The sequence below is a fragment of the Phasianus colchicus genome, chromosome 16, assembly GCF_987193195.1.
Source record: "Phasianus colchicus chromosome 16, bPhaCol1.hap1.1, whole genome shotgun sequence".
Taxonomy (NCBI): Eukaryota; Metazoa; Chordata; class Aves; order Galliformes; family Phasianidae; genus Phasianus; species Phasianus colchicus.
In genome coordinates this window covers 5,987,200-6,014,417 of record NC_143451.1, presented here as the reverse complement: position 1 = coordinate 6,014,417, position 27,218 = coordinate 5,987,200, and the positions used below count along the sequence as shown (strand labels likewise).

The 27,218-nt window shown below is 39.1% G+C and overlaps 1 long non-coding RNA gene across 1 annotated transcript in view; it reads right to left on the bottom strand.

The window, feature by feature from the left end:
* The window catches only part of LOC149915740 (uncharacterized), a 367,280-nt gene extending 341,197 nt beyond the window's left edge, over window positions 1-26,083 (bottom strand). Inside the window, exons 1-2 of the long non-coding RNA XR_016471714.1 lie at window positions 25,920-26,083; window positions 4,027-4,834 (exon numbers count right to left, since the gene is read on the bottom strand). This is a non-coding gene — a long non-coding RNA (uncharacterized LOC149915740). The remainder of the gene's footprint in view (window positions 1-4,026; window positions 4,835-25,919) is intronic.
* Window positions 26,084-27,218: the final 1,135 nt, after the last annotated feature.

Here is a 27,218-nt window from a genome sequence, read left to right as displayed (position 1 = left end):
AAGTTGTTTACCTTATTTACAAATAATGCTATCCCTAGCTTTGGTTAGTTTCCCTATTCCCTAAGAGAAATACTCATTTTCTGAATTAATCTCTTTGGAAGAGAAGCAGCAGAACAGGACTATTGGTCTGAGAGCTCCACTGAAGGGTATATGAAGGAACAAACTGATTAATATTTTACTAGAAAAAAATAGTAAATGAAAATTGAATTTGAGAAAAAAAAAAGTAATCACAAGATAAACTCCTTATATCAAAAGTTAAAATTCTCCACTTGCTTTTGACAGCTGCTGTTTTTATTATTAAAGGCTTTGCTGAGAGTCTGCATTTTGATGTTAACATATGAAAATACGTTGACTGGCACAGAAAAACAAACTCATAAATTTCAACTTTAAGTATCTGCTTTAATATATTATTGTACTTTATTGGCAATATTCCACCAGCAAATGTCTTTTTATTATTGTATCCCCTCTTTGCAATAAAGAGGAATGCTGTTGACTGGCTTCCACTTTGGGAAATATGAAATCATTGTTTCTTGCTAGCTGTGGGCAAGAAATAGTTTTCAAGCCACACTGAAGTTACAAAACAGTGCTCAGAAAAAAAACACCTAGCAAGAAATATGCTAGCACTTTTCATAAATTTTCAATACATGGATACAGCAACATAATTTCCAAGCATAAACAGACCCAGCAGAGGAAATATATTATCTTAAATTCCACTGTGTGACAAAAGATGGGATGTTTAATAGTGTAAAACAAGCAGACTTCAGTCTAGTATGGTATGAAATTTGCAAGAGAAACTTTACTGTTTTACATAAGTAGTCAAACATCTTTGGCTAAATTCTGTACCCCTAACTGAGGCAAATCTCCCATCAGCTTCAGAGAACTCTTTGCCTGACTACAGATGTACTGCTGATTTCATTCAAAACTTTAAAATGTTTGAGTAGCTGGCAAACAAGTAAAAAGGAGACTTCAGGCCTTTATCCTAGACTCCACTAATAGGGTAAAAAAAAGGAAAATTGGTGAAAACTTTATGAGAGAAAAGACAACAAACCACAGATACTGCACCAAATGCTTGTATGAGTAATGAATACAGCTGCTAACCATATTGCATTCAAGGATCCGCAACAAAACTCAAAGACTCACTGACATATAGAAAGTTGGTTGCAGGAGGCATTGTCCTACTGTAAAAAGCAATTGATGGTTTCAGTCCAGTCCCCAGAGGATATAGGTCAATCGCAGTAAGTGCAAGGAAATATGATGGCAAGGGCTGTCTTAGGACAGCAATCATGAAATGATAGCTTTGGTGAATTAAGAATGGCAGGTAGCAGAACCGCTACCTTGGATTTCCACAGGGCAGCCTTCGACCTATTTAGAGACCTGGCTGATAGGGCACCTTGGCATATGGTTCAGAAAGGGAGTGCACTCCAGGAAGGCTGGGTCTTCTTCAGGAACAAGAGCCTAAAGGCCCGATGTGCAGAAAGTCAAGTTGTCCAAAGAGAAGGTCAGCCTGGCTGACCAAAGAGCATCCTCAGAAACTTGGAAAGAGAAAAAGAGTTTATGATGTCTGGTTGGTCAGCTCAGGAAGACTGTAACAATATTATCAAACTCCATAGCAAGTTTTCCCAACTGGAAAACAATTTGGCCAGTGCAGTAAAAGACAATAATAAATGCTTTTATAAATATGTTAACAAGCAAAGGAAGGATTAAAGAGAATCTCAATTCTGTACTGGATGCAAAGGGAAATACGGTGACAAAAGATGAGGATAAGGCTGAGTTACTAAATGTTTTTGGTTTTTTTTTTTTGCCTTAGGCTTTATTAGTAAGGTCAATATTCTCCAGGTACCCATCCTCCCGGGATGGAAAATTGTGACTGGGAGTGCGATTAAGCCCCTATAACCAAAGGAAAACTGTAAGTGACCTGTTCCTCTAATGTTTGTAAATCTATGGTGCTGGATGGGATGCACCCAAGGGATGGAAAGAGTTGGTGGAGGGGCTTGCCAAGCCACTTTTCAGCAAGGCTAAGTGCTGGATGCTACACTTGGGTCACAACACCCTGCAGTGGTGTGGGCTTGGGGGAGAGTGGCTGAAAATTTGTCTGTTGGAAAAGAACCAGGGGGTGCTGGTTGACAGCTGGCTGAACAGCAGCGTGCCCAGGTGGTCAAGGAAGCCAATGGCATCCCGGCCTTCATCAGACCAGGGAAGTGACTGCCCGTCTGTACTCAGCTCCTTCTGTTAGTGACCAAATTTTCTTACTGTCTTATTAAGGAGTATACCTTTGGTCCATGTTAACAATAGACTTTATTCCTTACCAAGAAATAAAGAGGCATTTGTTATTTGCCTGGAAAAATGCTATTCTTCCATTTGCATTCAGCATGAACATTAGCACTATTGCTCAGAACCATCAAAAATGCTTTTAGTTTAGCCTCAAATAAAATATTAATTATAGTACTACTACTACCATGCAAATAGGAACAAGTAGCTTGCGTAGTTTGGCTTCCTAAAACCATAAGCAGTCAACTATTGACCAAAATCAATTCTGAACTATTGCTTCAGTGGGAACATTCTAATGAACCATGACAAAATTTACATCTCCACCAAATACTAGCATAAAAATCTGAATCCACTTAGAAATGCACCACTGTTTCTGTTTCCATCTTCAGTATATAATTTTAGCCCTTCAGTTGTAGGACTGTAGACTGGGTCTACAGTCCTACAGATCTAAAGGTAAAAGATTGATAACGTGAGGTCAATTTGAAAGAGATCTGCATTGAGACCCAGACCAAATGACGTGACTAAACTCAAAACAAGTTTTTGCATTTACTTTCTGGGGATGAGGTTTGTTATTTGCAAACCTAGATTTTTTTTTATTTTTATTTTTTAAATCAGGCTTGCCCTGACTTTTGAACCATTCTTCCTCCCTCAGTGAAAGATCACATCAGCTAATCACATATCTCAAAGATATACATTCCTGCTTCCCAGTCTTTTCTAGTTACTTCCATTACTCTCACCAGTTTTTCCAAGTCATCCTATTTACTTACCCGACTTTAAATCTCGCTATGACTATCATACAGGCCCTTCCCATTCCTGTGCTCACACCAGAATTTTTCTACCATTGTCAATGTTATTGCAAAGTAACATGCTATGATTTTTTCACAGCTGCAAACCCAATGCTTTGAAAAGCAATTAAGAGCAAAAGTAGAAATCCAACATGAGAAGCCAGAGTTCCATTCACAGATGTAATACCAATATGTTCAATCTCAACCTCTCGGCCTTAAGTCTAAGCAATTTTGCAAATGAAATTCATAAGAAAACAGCGCAGTTGTACAAAGAAACTCAACTTACATTCTCTAGACTAAGACCTGATTCTAGGAATCTGTTCTCAGAAAAGTTGAAAACAGAAGAAAAGAGATGTCAATTTAAGAAATTAATCAGAGCTTAATTAGTTTCTTTATAAACCACTTGAACCACAAGCATTTTAAGCTTATCACACATGCTTTTCAAAATTCTCTTTTCCCAGATTCAATCCTGATGACTTCAGGTCAATTATGTTTGTTCCTAGTCATTCTTTTTCACAATATTTCCAACACTTATCAAACAGTCACTGTAATATATTTGAGAACCATGAACCTGCCTGTTTTACTTCCTTTGCTGAAGAGATGCCTGGAAGGCCTTCTTAGCACACGGAGTCATGACTTTAAGACTGCCAGCCAAGCTCAATACATCAAATAATCCAATACAGATATGCACAGAAAGAACACTTCACCCTAAGATATACTAAGATACTGTTTGTAGGGAGCTGACAACACTCTTCCTACCGGTTACTGATGAAGGTGGTGAAAGATACTGCCAGCCAACAGCAAGGACCCTTGAAATTCACTAACAAGGTAAGCTCTGTATTCTTTAGAAATGGACATTCTATATCCACTTTTCTAATAAAAAATGACCAATAAATAGATGACCATTAAAAAGATGACCATTAAAAAGCTCCAGACTTTTTTTTTTTTTTTAGGAAAAAAATAAGTTACTTACCAAATCACGAACAGACTTCTTCCAAACGTGCTTATACAGAGATGCACATCACCAGCACACACAGGTTGTTTTTTTCTGAGCTCAGACCTTGTCTAGTAGTACCTGTAGTGGTTCATGCTGCAGCTGTCCATGCTTTGCACCAAGGCAAGAGTTTTATTCTTTCCACATCTCTCAACTGTGAAGTGTGAGATGCGCCAGATATAAAAAACAGGAGATGCGTGGTCATACGATACATCTTTTAACTGTTTTACTTAATTTTCATCCCACCAGTTTACAGATATTTCATATCCATGTTTCAGCACGTGCATCTCAAAAGCAGGGTTTGGTTCAATGTGAAGGTTGATACAAGAAATCCTGAGCAAATAGCACTTGAAGCATAGATTTGATAAGTGCGGAATCTGCTTAGGGGCTCCGAGTAGGTTTTGTGAACATACGAATAGTCTGAAAACAGTACCCAGAATCCATGGATTCCTGAATGGATATTTCAGGAAGCCACTCATCCTCTGTAGAACATGGTCTAATAATTGCAGGGAATCCATGCTTGGCTACTCCATCAAGCCCTTCAGAGATGCATTTGGAAATGTGGTTCTGTTTAATAGTCAGATGTTATCCACTCATTCGTTACAGCTAGGCAGTATGGTCAGGCAAGCTTCTCCGGCTTCTGCTTTTGAAAAGAGAATCTGGCATTGAAAAGAGAATCCTCCAGGCAGTGCTCTTCTCTTCACACATGAAGCAAAATACCCTGTCCATCCTGGCAGAATTTGATATTTTCTGTATGTGAGGACTGAATACACAAGGGCCAGTCTACCTGGAAAAAAAGATCATAAAAATTTGCTCAAGTCTGTCAGTCAAACACAAAAAGCTTCACCTTGAACTGATATGGTTCACAGGAATTAAGATCAGATAACTTCCCTTTTATGCCCCTGTTACAAAGGTAGACAACAATCACACTGCAACAAGGTCATATAAATAAACTAAACAAAAACAAACCTTCATGTGATTAACAGAGAGCCACATCTGCAGGTGGACAGCTGTTCAAAATGCAAACTCAGCTTGTCAACTTTTGCTTTCATTAAGATTATTTTAAAAAGAAGACTTGAAACAAACAAGTAAAAAGCTAAAGCCTGAACAAAATCTAAACTGCTTACTTCCTGACCTATCCCATTCCACTAACTAGAAAATAAACAGCATTTTTAATGCAACTTTGGGTTGGATTCTGTATTTGTCTTTATCCTCTCCAGTATTATTATTATTATTTTTTTTAACAGACAGATGAATGGGATGACTTTACTTGATTCATTGGCGCTGTTAGAGCACTGACTTCTTTAACTGCAATCATAAATGGTTTCAAGATATGAAACAAGTGCTCCAGCATGGACCATTGAGCAGAATGGAGAACAATGCCTTTCCACTGTCACCACACAAGATATATTTAATGATTGCTACCGTACGTTCTGATCAAAAGCGGTTTTAGTCATTTACTACATGGAATTCCATCTTGTTTATATACTCTGAAAAAGCTGCACAGACAATAGCAGCTGCTTGTTGGGATTCAGAACTTTGAACTGATCAGAGAAGCATCTTTTATAGACCAAATCCTCCTATCTCCTTTTATTTTCATTTGTTGTTATCATATATTTATATAAATATCTTGAAATACAATACTTCAGCACTAGAAAATGCTAATTACTGGCTAGGAAAAAGGCATTCAATCTGCAACAATTTAAGTTTACTGCAGCTATAAAAATATTACACCGCCACTCCACTTGCAGCTGTTCATGAAAACCACAACACAGCACCTACTGTCATCTTCCACACCTTGAAACATCTTTCAGTAGACAATATTTGGAACTGTTCGAGAAAGAATAACTTTCATTTATCAGAACATTTCAAAATTTTATTTTTACCTGTTTGCAGATGAAAGCCAATACTTTGAAAATTCCTGGACTGTTTTAATTTATTTTGATTTAGCTGAACTGTTGTATTGACTTTGATAACATATTATAGAGAAAATAATCAATTTCAAAAATGTTGAATGAAATATTTTCATATTATATATTAAATAGGTATTTGTCTAAATCGTGTAGTTGATTTTTGAAGAAAAAGGTGTGATCATGGTATTTTCCTTGAGTGATTTATTGGATGTCTTTTCTTTCCTAATATCTGTATTGGCCTAATGTAGCTGATCAAAGAAATAAAATCAAATTTAAAACAGGATAAAAGACGACTTCAGTTATAACATACTTCCATTAAGGGGTACGATTCTAACTTCTCATTTATAGAAAACAGAAGTTTTTCCAATATTTAATCACTAACAATTCTTCTGTGCTAAAGGTTTCACTGTTAAACAGTTTCCAGTCTATGTACCTGTTTTAGGAAGTTACATTATAGAAGGGCACCCATGGCACTACGTGTCAGTCTTGTGAAGCGAACTACCTTTTTGACAAAGTTTGAGAACATAACCTGTGATCATTTTATTTCAGCAAAAAATTCACCAGGTAATTGAAAGCTGACCCACAGGCAGCAGTGTGGAATAGAGACGTTCCACCACGACCAAGAACAGCTGACCTACGGGCGCTTACAGTGCACACCATCTGCTGGCACCCTGTTGCTAAAGCTTGACAAGTTGCTCGCTTCTTGTTCAGGCTTAGAGCACAAGTGAACACACTGCAGAGCATCTCCCTCTGATCTGCACGCTCCTGACCTACACCTGGCACCAAGAAGTATAAGACAGAATCAAGTGTGTGTAAACTACTAGCCAGTTAGATTGCAAAACATAAATACAACTCTAATCAGCCCTGCCACTGCTCCACAGGTGATGCCTCCCTGTGTCTGTGTAGAACTATTAAACGTTGCTCCACAAAACTGCTAACAAAAATAAGGAACAGTTTTAACACAAACACGTTTATGGCAGGATCCATGTAGATTCTGACCCCCGTATCTTTCCCCAAGTCCTGCGTATAATACTGCCCATAATCTGCGGCGTTGTTCTCCTGAAACACCTAACAATCCAGTTACTGACCACTCTTCTAGGCAGCCATTTTGCAGACTCGTCCATGAATTTTAGAAAACTTCTTTCCTCCAAGTAAAACAGATCGCTTATTTCTGAATGATGGCTTCTGTTCTCAGATTATGTACTGTACCCTTAATTGTGCAGTTTGAAAAAGGTAGGTGATATCCTCAGGATTTCTCTAACCTTTATTTTAGCACACTTCAGGATAGTAACACGGTAATCAATTAAAGCATGCTGATGGCACATGGGGAGCCCTAAATCTCCTATTGACAGCTTATCAGGGAAGTCAGCACTTTTTTGTAATTTTCCATTTAAATGACTCCTTTGTACAAAGCAACCTCAAAGACTCTCTACTGTTTGTTCACTGTCTCATGACGCTGTGATGGAGTTTACAGAATTCATACATTTTAATTTACCTTTCATATATTTTTTTAGCTTTCTTGGTTTGGAGTTTATGTTGACTTCACAAAGACAACTAAGTTCATCTCCAGACAAAAAAAAAAACATAAAAAATAAAGAATACAATTTCCATTTAAAAAAAAATCAGTTCTTATTTGTTTGTAATACATTCTTCACGTTGGAGCAAAATATATTAAGAATAATATGTGAAAAACTCTTTTCAAATGTAGATTATTGTACAGAGAACACGACTTTCTCTGTGAAGAAACCTCATCACTGTGTGGCAGAAATACTTAGAAACAGGAAATGCTGCTTCCTTAGGTATTTATTACAAGGTACAGTATAGTGAGGAAAAGGAAATGTGAAGCCTTTTGTTAGCTAAGACTCACTTTCCATGCAACTGCAGTGCTGTGACATTTGCAACAAAGCATAAGAACACAATAAATGTGATATACTGAGAGAGCTTTCTGACATGCCTTTTCTATCCTTGAACTCTAAACAAGGACTCCTTCCCCCCTCTCTGCCATTATAGACACACTTGAAGTATTAAAATGCAGTAACTTCAGATGGATTTAAATTGTTGTGCAACAATGAATTGCTGTTCTTCGGAATAGCTATACCTGTTTCAAACTGAGGAATATGAACTATCAATCTAGAGCACTCACTGAGCCTTATGTAAAGGTCAGTTATTTTCTGCTGTACATGCAAACATTCTACATGGTATCTCACTTTCATTTTCAGTAGTGGAAATAACACCAGGCAGGTGAGCAAATTTAATTACATAAGAAAGGGAAGAAATTATTACTAACAGCAGCGCTCATATAGTAAATGCTCTTATAAAACAATACATTCAAACAAATGCTGAATCCTCATCACTTGTCTGATTATGCCTAATGAAGTTATTAAACATCAGAAAGAATCAAAATAGCTTTGTTAACTCAAAATAGTAGCTTCTTACTCAAAATAGCTCCTCTGTGATTGGCTTTTTATGTGGAGACCCAGCGAGTAAGACCCTGAACTAGCAGGAATGAAAACAACATAAGGTGCGGATTATACTAGTGCAATGGAAAGGAAGAGATAGATTCTGACTGAAGAATCTATTTTTCCTAATAAAGGAAGCAGTTCAGATTCAGACATATCCTCATTCCATTTGAATACACTCAAATTGTTTAGTACCTTTGGAGGCATTAGACAACACAACAAATGAAAGACTCCAGTCAAAGTTTCAGTCTGCAAGTGGATTTGAAAGGGCAGAAGGAAAAAGAAATAAAAATCTGAGTATTTATTAACCGAATAAATGTTATTCCAACACAGAACCCAAGAATTCATATCAGAGATATAAAGCATGTCAAGGTGACATGCTGAGACAACACTGATGCTGGAATCCTTGAGTCATTCCAGCAATGACCTGGTGAATAGTACAGAAAGGCATTCTGCAGTTAGTGCTGAATCAGATGAGAAGCTCAATCATCTCAATGCCAATCAATGGAAAGGAGTGCAGAGTTTTCCTGGACAGATGGCAAGCTTAAGGAATTGCAAAAGCACAAAAACCCAGGAACTGCCGAAGACCAGGGATAATATTTAACCAAAGTCAAGGAATTTTGATGACTGCTCTTTGAAATACACCGAAGGATAAATCCTACATAGGAAACATGCTTGCTGTGTGCATTCTGTCCCACTGAGTTCCGAAGCACACTCCATTTCAGACTGACAAATTCACCAGATTGCTTACCAGTCTGCATAACAAACAGTAAAAATAATAAAGATCCAGACTGTGCCAATATTTTTTGCTTCATCAGCTACGATTTTGTATTCTTCCTTTAAGTATAACTCTGCTTTCCTTCTACAGCCATCAAATCCTTTTTTCTACTGTAGTGATTTTAGTAAAGAATAGGAATTAAAACATTTAGGCAGGAAATTGGGAATTCAGACAAACCAAGTCTAAAGATCGAATTTTTTTTTTCCCATTGTAACACCACCTGTATATGTCAAAAATAGAAAATACCATAGAATGGTTAGGGCTGGAAGGGACCTTTAAGATCATTTAGTTCCGGCCCCCTGCTGTAGGCAGGGACACCTCCCAGCACAGCAGGTTGCTCACAGCCCCAGCCAGCCTGGCCTTGAACACCTCCGGGGTTGGGGCCGGGGCATCTGCAAAATACTATTTTAAAAATAAAGATATTCCAAAAACCCAAATGGTAATTGATCTCTTCTCTGAGGATTAAGAATATATGGGAATTAGAACTCTGCACCTATAACATCATAGATTCCTCCTCCAGTGTTATGTGAGTATTAACATCCACAAAAATGATCTGTTTCTTTAAAGTTCTTGAACAATTATCTGCAGTTGGGCATTATTCTGGAGATCCATGAAGAAATACAATAATAGCAAACCAACAGCACGGTCTTCTTTTCCCATTTGTATATTTCAGCATGACAGTTCATAAATACCGAAGTTTAAGGCACATTAGCTAAAAGCAGTATTAAGGAAGATGAAGGAAATTTGGCAAGTGTTAGAAGAATAAGTAAATACATAATCTAATTACAGATAAATTGAAAATTCATCAAATACAGAATCAATTGACATTTGGCTAAAATATGACAGTAACTTTCTACAGCAGTAATGGTTTTTGTTTGATACCCATCCTCAGTTTCCACAGACCATGAGCAGATGCACTGAAGCATTAATGCAAACTATTACTACAGAAAAAACACCTTTAACTTGAAAACAAACCAAAACCCCACAACAAAGAAATTACAAAAAAAAAATCAGCTTTTTTTTTTTTTTTTTTTTTTTTTTTTTTGAGATCTGTGAGACTTCCAGAATCTTGTTTATCAAATTTCTGTGTGTTCAAAGAAAGCAACATGTTAGTGAAAAGACAAGAGGGCATGGCTAATGGGAAGCTGGCTTGTTCAGATGAGAGGAGGGGCATCCCTGAGCTCTGCTCTCTGATGGCAGCAACAGGAGGGTCAGACTGGGTGTTAGGGAAGTGTTCTGCCAGAGGGTGGTCAGGAAAAGCGACCTGGTTTGAAGCACATCTTAAGAACATAAACAAAACATAAACAAAACTTAAGGGCACCACCAATACTTTGTCATTTCTTCTCATGTTGTTTAAGAACTCTTAAAGGATGCCTTATTATTTAAAAAATTGGCTGTGCTTTCAAACTGCTCAAAACCAGACTCACTAGATTTGGAACCATCTGCTTTTTTTTTTTTTTTTTTTTTTTTTGTTCTGTTTGTTTTATGGATTTTTCCATGGTGGGGTTTTTTGTGGTGTCACCTTGCTTTATTGCAATGAGGCCACCATAGTGAAGCATGAGGATGTGCTGACACCCTTACAAGGAAATATGGTAGCTATTGTAAACTTTTAGTGTAACTCCCAAATATAAGCTTCTTCAGACTGCAAAGACCACGCCTACCAAAATTCTGGCATGCAGCATCATGCCTGACTCCAGGTGCAATCCATGACTGCTGAACACTTCTGTCTTTTCAGAGAGATGTAACAGAGATAAGAAAAACCTGGAGATGATAGAGTATCAGTAAGCTGAAGCGACTTTATTGCTTCCGATAGAAAATTCTCCTAGGATTTTACAGAAGCTTAATAACTATGACCAATGCAATCTTCATGGTGCAACACAAAACATATGACTCTACTGGAAGATTTCCCAGAGCACAACTCCTCTGAGTTATCAGGGAAGTAACTAAGCAGAGAAACTTTGTTGCTTTTGATGAAAGAGTCTCACAAGGATACTCCGATGACCAGCAAATAGGAAGAGGCATGTCCTGCTTCTCTTCCCACTTTCACTGTTGTATTTGTGGTGTTTTTAACTGCCTTGAATGTACAAAAGGGTAGAAGCAGTAATCCAAATGACATTTACAGGCTGTGGCTGAGCACATCTAATAAATTCGCATTTGCCCATACTTCTCATTAATGAGGTCTTATAAAAAAACTTTAATTCTGGACAGTATCATTCACAGCAGCCTTTCTGGATTATGATGCCTATCTGAACTTCTCAGTTAATGATGCTGTTATTAGTATAGGTAATACAGTTAGTTTGAATAAGATCAATAGGTCCCCAAGATCCTATACAGCCAGGGAGTAAAGCAGAACTACCACATTAATATTGCTACAGTAATCATTGCCAACATTAGTCCAGGAAAAAAAAAAAAAAAAATTCCAAAAACGTCCCAAAAATCCTTGCTACCCAGATATCAGCTAATGCCTTTTCTAAGAGTGCTGAACACTACAAGTTCACTGAAATCTTAAACAAGGTCCTCTATCTTAATCATCTTCTACTTCTAAATATCTTATTTAGCTCTGTGGCAAATCTCTCCATCAAAACACACAAAATATTACTAAGTTCTTTAATATCAGGGATTTATGTTTTAGTTTAACAATGTTACCTACAATTATTTACACAGCACTATCTGACACAAACAAGATGTTATCTGTGAAGCTCACATGAAAATCCATTAAAGCAATCTTTCAGGGACAGTTTAAATATACTGTTCCCAAGGTAAACTTCTTCGCTACAACATAAATATGAATTTGTAAAAGCTTCTAAGCAATAATTTACTACTTTGCAAGGTTGGCTTGGTAAACAGTTGTGCAGCAATTCTAGTTGGAACACATTTAATTACACACCTAAAAGACAGCATTCTCAATAAACTTGCTCTTAACTCTCATCCTGAAGACAAGCTTGCCAAATTTCTACTATATATTCAGCTGATGAAAGAATAATAACACATACACAAAAAAGAATAGTTGGGCAGATATATTAAGGTATTAACAAACGGATCCATTGGGGTTCTGAACAACCAAATAACCTGCGAGTTGTTCAGCTGTTATGACCAGGAGAATGTTTGTGAGAAGCACTTCGGTGAAACTTTCTAATCACTGACAAGGATCTTTCCAACTTGAATAAATCTCTCATTGAAAAATTATGAACTATCAAAATAAAGTATTTGATCAAATAACTTATTTCAGATTTTGTCTGTAACCTCACAGTATATACATAGATGGAGCTTTATCCTGCTTCTTGAATTCATGCTGAGTGCCAATGACCTAATAGACTTTGATGCCAATCAGTATAAAAGGAGATATTCTCTTCCATGGCGCAAGTCACTTCCTGCAATTAGAACCAGGGCTTTATTTGCACAGAGCCTAATATTACACCTGGAGCCTGCTGGCATGTCATGCTGCTGTTAGAAATCAAGATATTCTCCATCTCAGCAAACACTTAACAGGGTTGTTACCTACCTATTCCTTACATAAATTAGGGCACAAGAAGAACAGAGGCGTAATTCTCTCTGCAAATGCTGGAAGAACCATAGAATTATTCAGTTCATGTACCATCTGTGCCTTCCTGGACTCTTTGGGCAGGAACACACTTGAATTGGGATGCCTTTCAATCTCTCTTCCCATATTTTCTCCCACCAGCATCCACCCCAAGCCAGCATATATTTCTGCTGAAAAGGATCAGATCATAATAATGACACATCTCAACAAGCTTTTGTAACTGTGTTGTCTGTTCTACTGATTACATTGAAAGTCTCAATCAGCATTTGCTGATTGGTATTTCAGAAAGCCAATAGGAAAGGAAGGGTCATAAGAAAATGCACAGTCAGAAGGCAGGGAAGCAAACAGAAATCACCATCATTTTAAAGTACCAAGGAAATAAACTCACAGCTTCTGAACTGAAGTTGAATAGTACAACAGCATATATACAGGCTATATTTCGCTGGAGGAAGAAGAAAGGAATTTCCAGGAGCACAGTAACATGGTGTCAATGCTGGCAATGTGGACAACCTGTCTGGGTACAGGTACCTGACTGAGATAACAATGTAATCTGCTTCCTGACTTTACTGCCCAAGTAAAGGCTCTTTCCTGAAATACATCATGTATCTCCGCAACCATCAGCGGTACCCAAGCTCAGCTATGTTCAAGTTGAGACCATTTGACCATATTTTCAGGGACAAAAGAAAGCAGTGTTCACATAGATGTCTGTGACAGATTATTGTAATAAATAAGAATAAAAGCCTTTTTTTTTTCTCCCTGGTCTGCAAGAATCTGAACTGATAGAATACATTTGGTAAGTTTCTCTGCAGAAATCGTAACATGAGAAACACAGCAGATTTTTGAAAACTGCAATCACCTTTGATGATGAAGCAGTAAATAACAAAGAATTCCCAGTCTTCTAATTAACATGAGAAATGTTTGCAGTTCTTTAGATATGCTATTGCAGTGTGACTAGCAGAATCAGAAGTAGACTGAATAGCTGAACATTCTGACAGTTTAATTGGAATTTATTAGGAGAAAGTACTGCTGCATCATCCAGAAAATTCATCACAGACTGAAGACAAAAGTGCACACGATTCAAGTGTATCCTCAGTTTTTCTTTCTTTACTTTCACCCTCCAAGTGTAATACTTACAGTATCTAGTGTAAACATGCTTTAAGCAACTGTGTCTGTCAGTTTTAAAGAACTATGTTCATACAAATAAGAATGCCACTTGTGTAGCTGATGGTTCCTTGTCATCTTCATCAGGCAAGTACTAGCACATTTTCATGCAAAAACAAACTGTTAGAAGACTAGAGACAGACCAGTGCAACAGACTAAAAACTTCACAACAAAAAGATCTGTGTAATCTGTTTAGCACTGTAATATCGTAGGGATAGAGAAATTTTACCTAGAGGCTAAAGCACGCAATTTTTTTTGTAGTTACAAGAAACTGTCTTCCAAGACAGATTTTGAGATTAAACATTCCATCTGATTGATCAATGGATGAAGCAAACTTAACAGACTAAGACATCTACATATAGATGGAACTACCACGTGACATGGAAACATAACTGAAAGTACCATACAGGGGTAAATTAGGTACCGCATTCCCAGCCTCTTCTTCACTACCATGCTTGCAGCTCCTGCCTAAAGCTGAACTTCATGCATAGCCATGTTGGAGCTGTGAAGGACACCTATCCTCAGCTCCTGCTTCCCAGGCTCCTGTGGGGTCGATACTGCCTGGGGGACACTGCTCCCTGCAGCACCTCTATGCCATTTCAGCCAAAGGAGTCTTGACTCTGCTCTCTGCTGGAGGTTTTACTCCCTGTAAGCACCTCACAGGCACTGAAACAGCCTTGCATTTAGATGTTGAAACTGGATGCCAAATCCAAATTAAGCAAGAGAGATCAAGCCACAACCCAGTATGGATTTGTCTGTTTCTTCCAAGCCCTGCCCTTCCACAAACACAGCAAACCACAGACAAAATAAAACAAAAAAACACAACCAAAGCAGTTCTCTTTGGTACTAAAGATATGACTTGATTCTGTATTTCTTTTCATCCACAAGGTAATTCTTTCCTTTTTGGGTGGGTAGGCAGGCAGGGGAAGACTTCTCCTTTTATGAATTAATGACAGCAGTCTTTCCCAGTCCTAGTCTTTGGGGATTATCAGGGATGTCCAAACAAGGTAATTCTGGCCACCTTGGCCACTCGTGGTCAAACACTGCTAGAGAGAAGCACATTCTGTGGACTGTATTAAGTACCTAAAGCTGCAGAACACACAACTCGTGACACTGAGCAACTGGCATCGAAGTGACAAAAAATTAATGGTTAGCATGGTGGAAAGAGAGCAAGTCTTTTAAACTTCATCTAAAGAATAAAAGAAAACAATCTTTAACATTCCAGTTGGCTGTACTTTATTACAGTGATTACAAAATACAAGATTTTGACTTCAGATGAATCTTCCCTTATAAAAACCTGTTCATTAAATAACCGCTATGTTCCTACTTCAAAAAATAAAACATTATTTTTCCTGGTAAAGGAAAAAGGAAGTAAAGTGTTCTGCATTTCTTAGCATTCCAAGTTTGTCTGGCTAGATTTCCACACTTCAGGAGAACATTACGTAGCAATAAAAATAAGCGTTCACATTGCTTAAAGGCTTGGAACTTACTATACTTTCTTTCCTCTTTAGTTCCAAATAAATACGTACCAAGATGGCAGCTGGTAAAGGAGGTGCCAGGTACATAAATCAAACAGACAGAGCCTTGAGGGGAGAAGGCCTCAAACGATAAATAATTACCAATTCTACAGAGGTTGATTACCACACATCTGATTAAAACAAGACCTGGATTAAGGCACAAACCTGAGCAAATAAAAAGACAAAAAAAGCTTCAGCTTTGGTGCCTGAGCTGAGTTGCAGTGCAGTGCAGATGCAAGGCATCTGGGCGCCGCAGTTCTGCAGAGGATACAGACAGCAGACTGTCTCCTGTGCTAGGAGCCCTTGGCTGTTAGGGACTGATTTGACACACCTGCAAACTGGGCAATTTAATATTTTACATTACTCTGGAAAGTTCCAGTTTCTGGGTGTCTGTAATTTCCAAGATTTCCTTTCATGCCACCTTTATTGCTCTAGTACGCAAACACTCTCAACTAATGCACTAATAGAGGCTTAACACCTAACATAATTGCAGTTCAGTCTCTGTTGGAAAAAATTAACTCGTGTGAGATGCTTTTCTGCAGCACGATGGTTGCCAGTTACTTCATAGTTGTTTTTTTTTTTTTTAACCTCCTTTTTATTCCCTTTTAAAAAAATAATTTCACAATAAATATTGATACAGTTAAAAATGTTTTCTCTTCCATGATTTAATGGGAAGACATTTTCTAATAAGTTCTTCAGCATTTTAGACTTATGCCAGTGATAATTTATTGTAATTGCTTTGAGTTAAATCAGAGCACATCTTTTCAAATGCAACATTTTTACACACTGTCAGAAGCTTAATATTTTAGCTTTAAACGAATGAATCTGAAGCACCAGACTTCTCTTGACTTTTCCAATACTGAACCAATAAAGTGAAATTATGACACCATGAATTTTTTAGTCTCTGAATAACCCAAATACGTCTTAGCGCACCAATTATTAGTTAGCTAAAAGGATGAATGGAATAGCTGACCTTAGAACAAAGACAGATACCAGATTCTGAAAACAGCTCTTAAACTTTGGCTGCTAAATAAAAAACGTGAATTTCAAAAGCAAGTCATACTAAAATATTAATCAGATGTGTAATCAAAGCTTTCAACTACAGACTGCTTATTCAGATTCCTAATCTTTAGGTATTATGTTTTCAACCAAAATTCCAGGGAAATGTGGCGCTGGGAGCTGATGAAGCTAGGGTTAACAGCGCACGTACAGATACGCACACAACCTAAATGAACAGCAACGCAGGTAAGCACACAGCCACCGGATCACAAACCTTATGTCAAAGTTTAGAAAAAGCTAGTTCCCAGGCAGGCAGTGGCAGAGTTGTAGCAACCAGCCAGGAACTTGAAAAAGTGATTCAAAACTTCTAAAGCCCACAGATAAATTTGAACTAGACTTTATTGCAAAAGTGATTAGAGCTCCCAAATGTACTTCAGCCACAGGTAGGGGGAAAAAAAACACCAAGGCAGTGAGTTATAGAAGGGCTCAGAATCTGCTCAGAAGAAAAGGATGGATTGCTGGAATGAAATCCACGCCCAGGCCTCCTATACCCAAAATGCATAGGTTTCAGTCTTCTCTCAGGAAAGACAAGAAGATTCTGCAGAAGGAAAAGTAAAATGCTAAAACGTAGAACTCTCTAGCCTCTAAGAGATTTAGTACCAAGGTTATGAAAGGAGGCCACTAACTTGGCCTGATGGAAATACTCTGCTCTCTAACTGGTGATGGAATAAATTCATTTGCTGGAACGTGCTGGTTCCATCTCACTACTAAATCCACATCCAATGCCAGCACAGGGACATTACAGACACCCTAGCAGCCCTTTTTGCGGTATTGTAAATGTCGACTTTTTTACTAGTGTCTTTATAGATATTTGAGTACCCAACGTAAAATATTCCATTACAAAGGGGAATGCTAATAAGAAGCTATAATGCAGCATGCCAAGGGCAATGATCAGGCAAACAGGAAGAATTATGAAAGATATATAAATACATTTGGTTTTTCAGTCTAAAAGGTTACAGCACATACATGCACCAGATATGCAGTTCTGGCTGTAACATTTGCTGATCTGCATTACTAGTGCACTCATTTTAGGAAAGATGAACTAAGTCACACCTATTACAAATAAAGCACAGTCTGCGTGACAAAGAACCAGAGACTTTTAATACAAGCTGACGCTGTTTACTTCATGCTGGACTGATGGAGTTTTCACTTGAAAAAGAGGGGTTCCAGTGAGGATACTTCCTGTGATGCTGTGTGTGGAGTCTCAGCAGAATGGAAAGCTTTGCGACCACGTGCAGCTTTTATGACACATGCCTGAAGGAATTTATATGTGTGCAGTCAAAGGAGAGTTAAAGCAAAGTTGCCTCACGGCATCCCAAATTCTGACAGGGTTTAAATGTCCTCTAACATTAAGATGACAGACGTAGGGTAGGAAGAGTACCTACCCAGAATCAACCAATGAAATTCCAAGGTTGAAAAAAAAAAAAGTCAGACATCTTAGTAAAGCTCAAACATGATTTGTCTGTAAACTTGCATGGGAGAAAAAAAAAATTGCCCAAAAAATTGCCATTTAATATAACAACTATCAGCAGTAACTCAGAGTTGTGCAGTACAAAAGCTCTGGAAGAACACATTTTGTAGAGCACGTGGTTCCATCATGCTCCCTTTGCTAACATGTACAAAGGAAACATGGGATTGGTAACAGTAACTCCACTTTAGTACAGAACTAAGAGAAATTTGTCCCCAGTTCACGTTATAATTTTATTCCCAATGCCCCTAAATTGACATGCCCAAGAACCTGGTGGGACAAAATTTCTGTACCATGCTGAACAGCTGCAACGGCACCACATGACAAAGCTGTGAAATAGCAAAAAGAGCACAAGGAGCACCATATTTTCAAGAGGAAAAAAAGATTCGAGAGTCACAGCTGTACCCAGAGCTAACTTAGTCAAAATCAGCATGTTGAAATTCAACAGTAAATTCTGCTACATTCTTAGTCAAAAAGAAACCCAAGCAAGCACAGTCTGCGAGTCTGAAGTAAAACAAATGTATTAATTTACAGCACAGCTAAACTGAGTAGCCACATTATCCTGAAGGCAGCCTGCTAACTCACAGAGTCGGAAGTAAATAAATCACATATGACTGTGATAAATGATCAGTGCAGGATGTGTCGGAGTGCAGGCCTGATCAGCCAATGTGCTGAAATGCATGCGCTACCGTGGGAGGTTTGGGAGCCTGCAAATATGAAAGAGACTCTTGTTAGTGTCAGAACTAGGCAAATGATTTGCCATGAATTAGTACAGAAGCAGAGCTTAGCCCACTGCACGTTTCTGAATGATCAACAAGCAGGTACTGTGTTCTTTTTTCCTCGTGTGACAGCTGGTGTTGTCCTACTTTTTTTATTTTTATTTTTTATTTTTCCTAGAAATGTAAATTCCAGGTATTTTTCCTGGAGTTACTTATTAATAATATCATGAATGATTTAACTCAAGACACATAATTCACCTTATCCTCAAAGCCCTAATGCTTCATGCCAATGTTAGCAGAAATGGTTACTGAGAATCCTTCCATCCCAGAATAAAGCATCACTGAAATAGCCTGGATGGCAGAGAGAGCTATTTACTAAGGGAATGGATCCCATTCCTCTTTACATTTCCAACCTCAATCACGTTTGTGTTGCATTTTGGATCGTTGTGTACCTTTGACAGGTGCAGAGACATATGACTTGCAATTCCATGCTTGAGGGCACGTGCAGAAGAAAAGCTTTATCTTTTTTTATTAAAAAGAGATTAACAAGGAAAACTGTCAAAACAGAAAAAAAACCCACCATCGATATAAACACTGAAAAAAAACAACCATGACATTTCACAAAATTCACATGAACATCAATAACAAAAGTAGATTATAGACCTCAGTAAATCACAGGACAGACTAGCACAGTGGCAGCTCTAACACACTCAGTTGGGGCAGCAGTCCCCACAAATGGCTATGTACCAATGCAGTGCACACCCAGTCAGTGCACACCACAGGTTCTGCTCAGTCCTACCAGCTCAGTGCTGAGTGAGAGCGGGACACTGCAGTGCATCAGAACGTGAAGGAGAGAGATAACTCAGGAAGTCAGAGACGTCTGAGTATCAGTAGACTCCAGCCCTCAGTGTAAGATTCATCAAAACTGCCAAACCAGGTAGAGAGTAAGGTCAAGGGATCCTGACTGCTGAGGGGATAACACCAGCAGCAGACCTCAACTGACATTTGCAGTCTCTTCTCTGCCCCACATCTCCTATAGGTCTCCTATTTCTCCTCAGAATTCCAAGCCTAACTGTGAGCTGACAATAACTCAGAAGAGTCGCTCTAACTATAACTGAGGACTGTGAAGAGAATGGATGTAAAAACCACCCTCATCTTGTCAAAGTCTGCCTCATCATAAGCATTGCATTTCTCCTTCTCTGGACCCTAATCACAGGCCAAGACTAATACTAATCTCAGAGATACAACACAGGTAATAACTGTAATCCCCCATGGGGTTTACACTGCTTCTTTTCAGAACCAAAATCCTGAGAGCAGTATCACGGGATGCTGTCAGCCCCCAGGCTAAGACTATACAGATGATATCACAGAATTGCAAAGGTTGAAAGGGACCTCAAAAGATCATCAAGACCAACGTCCCGGCATAAGCAGGTACCCCACAACCTGGTTGCACAGACAGGCATTCACAGGTCTTGAATATCTCCGTAGAAGGATTCCACGACCTCTTTAGACAACCTGCACCATCACCCTTACTGTAAAGAAGTTCTTCCACTAGTTTGTGTGGAACATCTTACATTCAAGTTTCAGGCCAACATTCCTTGCCTTATCACCACACACAAATGAGGAAAGTCTGGCCTCATCCATTTCCCTCCCATCTCCCTTTAGATATTTATAAACGTTAATCAGATCGCCCCTCAAATATGTAGATACGTAGGCATAATACATCCTCTCTTTACATACATAGGTATGTTTTTGACTGAATCATCTCATCCCACTTTCTACAGAACTCCCGCATCCTCCTTTCTAAATTGCACTGCAGAGGCAGTGCTTTTACTGCCTGTGTAAGTCACTTGTTAGACACGCCGTCCCTCCGTGACTCCGTTTTCTAATTCTTGATCTCTGAATCTCACTCCAGGCTGAGATGAAAGCCATCAGACTCCCCAGTCCCTGAACTTTATTATTTCAAACAGAGGTCTAGTTTTACTCCTTGCCTTACTGCGGCAACATCTTCTGTTCCCTGTTCTTGGTATGTATCTGAGATTTATTGTTCTCAGAAGCCTCACTCGGATCCCATCCCCAAGCACAGCCTAAGCCCCAGGCCAGCAACTCAACCTGTTTAATCAGTGCAGAGAGCACAGCTCCTCTAGCAGCTGTCAAATTACCTTAGCAGCCCTTTTGAGCCTCACTGTTACTGTGCATTCTGAATCTGTATTTTTCAGGACCTTACTCCACCAGCTGCTAGTCTTTTAGCTGATGGGGATTTCAAAAGGGAGGTGCTAAGTGTCCTTCCTCTTCTACATGCTATAATGGTGGGCAGGTTATTGGCATACACACTGTGGCTGCCAGCCTCTGGCATCCTCACTGAGCGCAAGATACCAGTCATTCAGGCAGATGTCATTGATGCAATCCTGACTAAAATTCTCATGGGGGTGGCACACCCTTGGCTCCTTTGAAGAAGTAACTCTCACTTAGCATTTAAATATCTCCAGAATATCTTATTTCAAAACAACAGTTGAGTGATGTGATCCTTTTATTTTTAGTGATGTGAAATACACACACACCGTTAAATATCATCTTTAACCAATCTTTTTAAGCCAAAGAAGGACAAACACAGCTTATCACAGCAACAAAGAACACCTTAGCATCACTCAGTTCCAACTCTCTGCCATGGGCTGGTTGCCACCCACCAGCTGAGGCTGCCCAGCACCCTGCCCAGCCTGGCCTTGGACACCCACAGCTCTCTGGGCATCCTGTGCCAGGGCCTTGTCACCTTCCGAGTAAAGAATTTCTTTCTATTACCTAATCTAAATCTCCCCTAGCTTAATTTAAGACTGTTCTCCCTTGTCCTGTCGCTATCTGCCTGTGTAAAAAGTCAGTCTCCTTCCTGTTCATAAGCCCCATTTAAGCACAGGAAGGCTGCAACGAGGTCTCCCTGGAACCTTCTCTTGTCCAGGCTTCCTCAACAAGCCCAGCTCCCTCAGTCTGTCTCTACAGGAGGGGTGCTCCAGTCCTCTAAGCATCCTTGTGGCCTCCTCTGGATGCAATCTAACAGCTCAGCTCCACATCTCTTACGCTGGGACTTCCAGAGCTGAACACAGTAGCCTAGGCAGGATCTCACAAGAGCAGAGTAAAGGGGAGAATTCCCCTCCCTCGCCCTGCTGGCCACCCCATTTTTGATGCAGATAATGACACAGTTGGCTTTCTGGGCCACAAGCGCTTACTAATGGCACATGTTGAGTTTCTCACTGATCAACACACCCAAGTCCTTCTCCTCAAGGCTGCTCTAGATTGACCTAGCTTACCATAAAATTACAGTTATCAAACTTACTATTATCATTTGATTATAAATTTCTTGCTTCATTTTGATATTATTGGCAAAATGAGCAAGTGAGGACCATAAAATTAATTAAAATCTTAATTAAGTGGATTCTTCTTAGATTAGATTAGATAAAGCAGTAGGTTATTATAATTCCCTTTAAAAAGACTAAGAGGAAGAGAGTTACCTAGCAAATGATGGGAAGAGACAAAGTATATGATTCTTATGCTACATATGTGATCTGTATATGTTGTATATCAGCTAATGTGAATGCATCACCAATTTGATAAGATATGGTACAGAATCAAGGTATGAATCCATTTTTCTTAAATGGCATCACAGATACTGAGCTTGGTTTATATTCCACATATCCCCGAAGTTCAAAATTATTTGGACCTCAGGTATTGAAATGTATGAAACATATCACAGGAAACAGCAAGCCCAAACCTTTCCTTCTAAGTTAATATGAAAGAGTTTTTATCCTTATGGGAACAGAGTAGACAGTCAAAACCCATCAGAATATTTTTTCTAGTATTTCTCACCTGGGCAAAAAAAAAATTGGAAATGCTACAAGAAATAGTTTTATCATCTCTTGTGACCAAATTGAAAGTCTCATTATTCTTGGTGCTGGCTAAAACTATCATTTTCAGACTCTAGCGATAACGTGAGACCTTCAGTTTGCATTATTAGAAAATAAAAAATTTCTAAGCTGTCATATTGAGTACAAAATCATGATAAAATGATCAATGGCTAGAAAAAAAAAGCATGAAAAGAAAACCATTATTTTAAATAAAATTGTGACTTTGATGAAGAATATTAATATTAAATAGATACTAAGTATCTGTTCAGATCTGGACTGTAGCCTCAAACACATCCCATCAACAAGCACCAACAGAACAGTTCCCTGTACAGCAAAACGCTAACAGCAACTATCTTAACACATTACAGCCTGACTGGACAAGGAGCAAAGATATCACCGTGATTTTAGGTAACTGCAGTAGCAGGGGATCTAACAGGCCCATTTTTCAGATGATTTTAAATGGCTGGCTACATCACCCATCCCCACTTCCCAACTTTCCTGTATAACAGAAATAAAACTGCAACAGATATGGCTACTTTGAGCAGGGGTCAAATTTCTATATGTCCAGGGATTAATTGAAGCTTTAGCTCATCATCAACACACAGCAGAAAGATATTTTAACAGTATAAAGCATAACAGCACATCACATAGTGCATCTAATCCTTATCTGTCTTCAGCTACAGCCACTGTTCAGTGTTTCAAAACCGAAACAGAACTAAGAAGTCAACTCAAAGACTTCATGATGTACAAACAGGTAAAATGGTTTGTTCCTGCATTATTCAAGTATGCACTGCTAACCTGGAGAGCTTAACACAGTGTAGAGAAACATTATGTTAGTCTCTTTTCAAACACCTCTGGTGACACAAACTTGCTGAGCACCCAAGGATTTATGGCCCATACTCCATTTTTACCTTCAAAAACATATTCTTTGTGTTATATAAGATTTCCCATACACTTGCCAAGACGATGGCAAGACAAAACACCACTGCACTTTGCTGACATGATGGCAAGGTGAAATACTATTTGTAAATTATGCTTTAGCATTACAGTAAATTAATGGGGGGAAGGGAGGGGAAATGAAAAAAATGAGCGATGAAAAAAATTTCAATCCAACAATTAAGAAAATCCGATCAAAATAATGGTAATTTTGAAAAGCATTCGGTGCACAGAAAGGCAGGTCTCAGTTACTGCTAAATTCATATCACCAATAACCCCCTAACAATTCAACCAGCTCTGAACCTTTTCAGGTTCACAGGCCACTAACATTCAGCTAAGAGGCTTTAGAAATGTAGATTAATGTTTCATGCTCTAGGGAGCAAGCTCATCATCAACTGTGTTGAGAAACTCTCTTTTCTCCTTTAGGGAACAGAATTACATAATCAGTTAAGTACATTATAGTTCCTTAGCTCTTTCTAAGCCTTTGGTACAGTAACTTTTATTGGGGTAGGAGGACCAGTGGTCTTTGTAACAATGGCAACTGCGCGCCAGTATGTTACAAAATAAATACATTAGCAGTATTCTATCTGTGCTGCTTTTACGCTCTTATTCCATTTAATTTCATCCATTAAAAAGTATCACCTCTTTTCTATATGTGCTCTTTGACCATGAAACAGACCATGCTTGCAATCACACACCCCAGTGCTCACCTGAACAACCAACAAATCTAAGAGCACAAGTGTATTTCGGGACTCCTACCAGTACCTTCCCTTTGTCATACAGGAATGGAAAGCAGGAAAAAAAGTTTCAAAGCAACATTCATTATTATGGTCATATCTTATGGGAGATACGGCCACTGCCGCCAATTCGTGTTGCTACTTTAACTGAACGTGCAGCCATGTGATGAGAGATATAATGAGATTTTTAACAGAGGGCTGCATCTGAGTGTTTGACAAAAAAAGAAAAAAAAAAGATTCAGCTGGGGTACAATGAACTGTTATTTATTTCCATTTGAGTTTAGCAAAGGTTGTCCTACACAACTGTGAAACAATTTTACACTTTTTAAATGTATTAGCTTTGTACTGAAACAGTAAATAAACTATTTATTTGGATTTTTTTTTTTTTAATCTCAAAATGGATTTAAAAGGGTGCGTAGAGAGTTTACCACCACAGAGAGCAATTCTTTCACGGCAGGCTAATAGGATTGCAAAGGGTTATTTTGCTGGAGAGCAGATTTTCAGATGCTTTCTCTCTAATGAAGCTTTTGTTCCTCACTTACAAAGTGCTTTTTCTCTTTCCTTTTCACCTTATTTTTTCCCCTCCTTTTAAATAAGACAGGGAAAGGTGAATTGCCTTGGAGAACCAAGTTGCCATTGGACTAAATTAAACCTTAAAAGATCAAAGCTTTCAAAATCATGCTGAGATCAAACTGGGATCTTTGGAAGACTTAGAAGGAAGCAAAAACTCATCTTTACAATTTGTCTACAAACACGTTGCTCTTCAGTTGCTGAAAATATGCAGGCGGAGGATACTGTGTGAAAAAACAATCTTCAGTGATAGCATAGCAGCTTTTAGAGAAATCGATCTTTCTTGAGAGTGGGTGAAATTCACCTCTGTTCTCAGAGTCCTCAGGTCTCGTCCTGGCCATGTAGGCTGTTCATTTAATTCTCTAATGGCTCAGTGGTTGTGCTATAAATTTTATCCCATGTGACCTAAGTCTACGCTCCCTGAAGATTACTATAAATAATGTTAAAATATATAAAGAAAACTTCTAGAACAGCAGGGAAAAAAAACAAAACAAACAAACAAAAAAAAAAAACAAAAAAAAAAAACAACCAAACCCAAACAATTGTGGAGCACATTATCTGGAGCTACTCAAAAGCTCTTGTGACTAAAACAGCCATTTAATGGTCCATAGGGGGTAAAATGATTTTTTCTGAGGCTTGGGAACAGTCTGGCCATAGCTGCACGCTCCCCCAGCAGCACTGCATTGCCCGGCCAGTTAGACAGCCTGACTAACCAGGAAGGCCAGCTTTTAACTCAATGAATTTAGCAAGGTCAAGCCATGCTAGTTTGAAAATGCATTACTACGTTTAACCGCATGGAAGATTTAGTTATGTAAGAAGAGAAACTGCCTGTCTGGAAAGGTGAAACAAAGCTTATAACAAGTTTTATCATTACCATAGCTGCCCCAAAACCAAAAAGAATTGTACTGTTGGACAAAGGAGGCAGACACCATTCTCTCACTTCAGTCTTTCACATAAGAGCTTGCTCACAAGAAAGGATGAAGCTCCTCCAGGCCACCAGCCCTTATCAGTCTTCCACACAGCACATTTCTGATAACAGTGCTGAGTACTGCATGCAAAACCACCACCACAGCATGACCCTTTTTTTTTTTTTTTTTTTTTTTTTACTGCTCTTTTACCTTCAGAAAGCTCAGAATGGAACTTCCCAGTTCCATCCCTACCACCAGCAGGAGAACGTTCTAGAAAGGCATCGATCTCTGCCTGTGGCAGCACGGCCTCGCTCCAGCCGCGAGCAGCCAACAGCTGCAGGCTGAGGCAGCTGGCCAGGCTGGGCTGCCCTCAGGGACACCACCACAGCATAGAGAACAGAGCCAGGAACCGTTGGACTTTAAGCAAATTCAAACCAACCAATCAGAGCCAGCCTCCCCACCCTGCTGGGGGCTGCAGCGCACCCTGCAAGACACCAGGGAGCCTGGTCACCCACAGCCCTGTGGGCTCTCCTGCCCCGCGGCGGGAAGCTGTGTGGCTGTAAAGCTGCCTCCCGGAGCACGCCGCTTGGCTGTATTTGGTCTTCCCACCCTTTTTGAGCTCAAACTGCAACACGAGTGTAACCACCATTCCGCTCAGCACGAAAAGTGACCTGCTTTTATCCTTTTCATTTCAGTTGAATTTGTTATTTCAGTTTTGCTGAGGAAACCTAACTTCCAGAATGGCATTCTGCATACGTGTGAAGGTGTCACAGCTCGGGGGGTGCCCACCTGGCTCCTGAAACCCCCTGCAAGCAGTATTGCCCTACCAGAGACCTACCAGAGAGCAATTCCAAGAGATGGTCCAACAGTAGTCCCATGCCGATGCCTGCTTCCCCCAAGTGCTATGTATTTTGCTTTCCCTCTTCTGATTTTGCCTTAAACAAACAATCCATTCCACCCTTTTTCTTCACCTTTCTAACCTCTGAGGCCCTATTTTGTACCACGAGACATAAGAAGTACCAGGTAAGGGCTTAACAAAAGAAGAGGCAATTGCAAGAACCATGTATTTCTCTCTCTCTCTTTTTTTTTTATTAAAAAAAAAAAAACAGAATCATTTTGGGGATATATTCTCCTTTCGCTAGTATCAGAGAGCACTGACGCAGTGCTAGAAAGCTGGTCTTGCCTGCACTAAGATGAGATTTCACCCAGAGCAATGTCTTCCACGCTTGACAGGCTAAGTAGAATGGTTCTGTCCATGTTAAGGCAGTAGCTGTGATTAAACCTTCCTTACTGAGCTCATTGCCCCCCAGCAAGGTGCCAAGGATGCGGCCTGTCATATGTCTTTTCTACTTGCCGAGTAGAAAAATCCAAGCAACAAGCAACCCCGACCACCTATCATTTATTCACACTTTCAATGGTGAGCAGCAAGAGCTACATCTCAGTAGCAGCTCGCAAACATACAACGTTACTGATCACAATCATTGCTCTTTTGTGAAAAAAAACTGTTGG